The sequence below is a fragment of the Biomphalaria glabrata genome, chromosome 5 (assembly GCF_947242115.1).
Source record: "Biomphalaria glabrata chromosome 5, xgBioGlab47.1, whole genome shotgun sequence".
Taxonomy (NCBI): domain Eukaryota; kingdom Metazoa; phylum Mollusca; class Gastropoda; family Planorbidae; genus Biomphalaria; species Biomphalaria glabrata.
In genome coordinates this window covers 5871696-5876275 of record NC_074715.1, presented here as the reverse complement: position 1 = coordinate 5876275, position 4580 = coordinate 5871696, and positions in this window count along the sequence as shown.

The following is a 4580-nucleotide window of genomic DNA, read 5'->3' as shown; positions in this document are numbered from 1 at the left end:
AGATTTATTATTTATTTGTTTTATGTTTATCATAATTTGATGAAATAAAAAAAAAAGAAAATGTTATTAAGACAATTTTTCATAATTATTGTACAAAATCGTTAATATTGTTTTTTCGAACCTGTGTTTTTCTAGCTTTTTAATATTTTTTTCTTTCTGACTTAGAGAAAGTTCTGGATGAAAGCTTGAAGAAAGTTGAATACATTAAAAATGCGACATTTGCTATACGACTTGTTTCGCAAAATTGAAAAATGGAAAGTAGTCGTACCCAGTTTATTTTTCATTCCGATGTTCTTGGCGATCTCGACAACAGACGACTAAAAAACTAAAAGCAACATACGAGATAGTATTGAACCTTAGTGATTAATGTTTTCTTTATGGTAGATTTTAGTTCAGAATTGTTTGTATGACTTGAAATGGCTTTGTAAACTAGAATACTTCACAGCTATATGATCTGATTTAAAATGCCTCAACTTAACATTACAAAGCAAAGAAATTTCATTGTTTCGAGTCAACGCTGCCATCGCAAAACTAAATTAATGGCAAAAGAGAGTTGGAAATGGAGAAGTAGACTTGTTTCCCTCTCTTCATGATTGTATAACTAGTTCGGCTACTCAAATTGATGCTGATACTCTAAATGCATTACCCAGCATTTGGAGGTTTGCAATGGTCTTGAAAACTATTTACCTGATTTAGAAGATTTGTCACATGCGGAAGAGCCATTGCTGGAATTGGCTTCAGGAGGATTTAAAAAAAATAAGCATCATTTGGTTTACAAATACAACATGTGTCTCCGGTCTTAGCAGAAAAAGTTTCTGTCACAGACCTATATATTATACCTAGACTGGACATGGGAATCTCTAACACAACACAAAAAAGTCGTGAAAAACTTTAACAAGCTGAAACAAGGCGTTGTTTTGTATAGTAGTCATTGGCGTAGCCAGGATTTTTTTTTTGGGGGGGGGGGTTGGGGGGATTTTTTTCTCCTCCCCACCACCCCCCGCGAAAAAAATATTTATATGTATTTATGTGTAATCTTTATTACATTCTGACCCTTCATTCTTTCGGAAGACGTTTATTGTGCTAGGTTCTTCCTGGAGTTAGTGCAAAAATTGTAGATTCCCCGCCATTGCCAGCAAGGGGGTCTGGGGAGCCCCGCCGCCAAGCACTATTTCCTGGTATTGAAAGCCTACAAAATGCATATTCTGAGGTATCTGTGACGATCACACTTGCCGGGGATTATATTATCAAACTTGACAGTTCAATAATGTAAATAAACATCTATGTATTTTCTTTCAAACTTCTTTAATAATACTTCTTCAACTTTCACATCAAATTAACTTCTCAATTCAATAACAACTTGACTTGATACTTCATAAATAAAACTTAAAGATACATGAAATTTCACTTAGTATGACTTCAACTTCAACTAATAAAACTTTAATTAATGGACCCGCTAATATCACAAAACTTATAACCATTACTGATCGAGGACTAAGCGAGGACCATCGCTCTACAAGAACTACTACTATGCGAGGACCCCGTCTAACTGACTTTCCCCTAATTTATACTTTCTTTGATCGTACGTTCCAGAATCATGGAACCTTCTCAGATAATTATTTTAGTAACTTTGACCTTCTAGAAGCTTACGTATGCTATTTTTTTCCTTAACAACTTTCTTTGATCGGATACCTAAAAATAACTTGTTTACGCTGGACACTTGCACTGGTTTGACCTCGCTTCTAGAAACTGGTAGAAATAGGTCACAGACTCGACTCGTGACAGTATCTACAGTGCATTTTTCTGATATTAAAAAGTTTTATTTCAAAAACCTAATGTTCTATTCTTACTAACTTTGACACTCCCGCGCCGTTCGGCTCATTTGCCGTCAAGCTGTTTCCACAAAAATCTGTCACTGGTAATGTCTGAAGCCTCTTACCACCTGCTCCGAGGACCTCCATGAATGTGTGGCGCCAAGTTGTACTAGGATGTCATCGCAACTCTTCTTATGCTTAATTCATTTTGTCGGAGAACATGTCCCGCAAACGTCATGCGACGCTCTGTCACAATCTTACTAAGTGGTCAACTCCGAGTTCAACATAGGATTTCCTTGATTTAGACCTAATCTCTATAACTGACTCCTAAAATCTGTCTTAGCCATCTTTGTTGAGGCACATTTAGTGCTTTTCAATTTCGGCAGATGACTATTCACTGCACTATATTAATGGAGCCCCGCCACTGGTAGAAATGTGTAACCTCTCTTGAATACGCTCTTGGAATTAAGTGACTTTAGTTTGCTTTAGATTTTATATCGAAAAGTTAATTTTTATTGTCAAAATCATCTGTTGGGGGTTTTAAACTAAAAAATCTCTAGAGTTTTTTTTTTTTTTTTGTTTTTTTGAATTCAAAACCCCATTTAGCTATCCTAATACAATTTAGTAACTGTAGTTTGCTTTAGAATAATATTGAAGATAGAGATTTTGTACCTCAAAAACCCTCAATTGGATTGGCTACGCTCAAATAATTTTAGTGTGTAATTTGCTTTTTTTTTTATATTGAAGAGGTATTTTTTTTAGCATCAAACCCCTCTGAAGGGCGGTTTAAACTCAAAACCACTTTTGGCAACGTTCATAGCATTTTTAGTGCGTAATTTGCTTTTTTTTTTTACACTGAAGATGTATTTTTTAGCTTCAAACCCCGCTGGCGGTGGGTTTCAACTAAAAACCCCTTTGGCTACGCTCATAGATTTTTGAGTGAGTAATTTGCTTTTTTTTTATATTGAAGAGGTATTTTTTAACTTCAATGTATTTTTTAGCTTCAAACTCCACTTTGACTACACTCATAACATTTTGAGTGCATAATTTGCTTTGTTTTTTTTATTAAAGAGGTATTTTTTACCTTCAAACCCCACTGAAGGGGGGTTTTAACTCAAAACTGAGTCAAAACCCATTTAGCTACGCTCATAACATTTTGAGTGCGTAATTTGCTTTTTTATATAGAAGAGGGGGTTTATCGTAAATTTTGGAGGGGGTTTTAAAATCAAAATCTTCTTTAACTGTGCTCTTGGAATTTGGGGATTGTCGTTTGCATTTTTTTTAGTTTTATTTTATAGAAGAGGGCGATTTAACTGCAAAAACCCCTGGTAGGTGGTTTTAAACTCGAACCCCCGTGGTAGGGGGTTTTAAACTCAAAACCCCTTTGGTTGTGCTGGGGCAATTGATGGTTTAGTATTAAAATCTCGCCTAAAATAAAGAAAATCAAAGCAAAAAATCAGTCACTAAATTCCGATCCCCCAGTCTGCGGGGGGGGGGGGATTTCATTTCGAGGGGGGGTACTCACCCGGCTACGCCCATGATAGTAGTTATAACAAGTAGTTATACGCCATGGGAACCCGAATGCAGCCTGTTTAATGTATTTCTATGACATCGTCGATGGCTACGAGACAGAGAAATTAGGATAAAGATACACCATAATGTCATATCCGTCTCGGTATTAAAAGAATTCCAGTGTCTGTTGTGACACAACAGCTTGATTTGCTTTAGACATGTCGCTGAATTTGGACTAATTGTTACTAGATGCCTTTTTCTCTTGCTATTTTCTTAATTAGATGGACCCTATCAATTGTTGTTGTTTTTTTAATCTACAAAACTGATCAAAATCCTTTGTTGTTATTCTAGGCTTTGATCAACGAGGTTTCGCAGGACGTAAACCTGTTCAATGCTTAATTTGCCTTTTTCGTAAGCAGCTGAATAACACTAGTATAATTTAGAATCTTTTCCGTAAGGAGCTCTTAAATAATCTCTAATGAAAATGTTCAACGCAATGTTTCTCAAATCAATTTATGTAGGCCTAATCACTTTTGATAAAATGTCCAAAACAACATACATTTTAAAATAGAATCGAAAACCATTTTTGGTTGTAACCAAACAATTAATAAGCTTACAGTTTTATTGTTCAACATAAAGAAACAAAAAAAAAAAAAAAAAAACAACAACAAAAAAAAAAAAAAAACAACAACAAAAAAAAAAAAAAAAAACAAGGTTACAAAGATAGTTTGTATGGAAACACAAACTCAAAATCGGCCCCCAAAGTGGTCCACCCAGGCAGGCTTCAATATTTTCAGAAAGAACATCCAAATGAAATTATATCAAAGACTAATGAGAGATAAGAATGAAGAAAGAAGATTGACAGATCTTGTGTAGTGTCCCAACGGTCCAGCAGATCAAAGGATAGGTGAAAGTGAATATAAAGTTAGATGTGAACCTGGCCTAACTAGTTCCCAATTAGAGCTGGGTGGACTGGGGGCACACAGATTCCGAAGTTGAAAATCCCAGTCTTCACCAGGATTCGAACCCGGGAACCCCGGTTCGGAAGCCAAGCGCTTTACCGCTCAGCTACCGCCCTCCCCTGGTCTAACTGAAGTCTTAGTATTGATATAATTGTTTTGAAAAACTCAATCTCTTATTCGAATCCTCCAAAACATAATAGTCTCCCGCAACATAAAAAAATGTCCAAGAAAATGCAGTTTACAAGATTCGTTTTAAATTAGGTCTAACTTATAATGCATACTAAATAGCTTT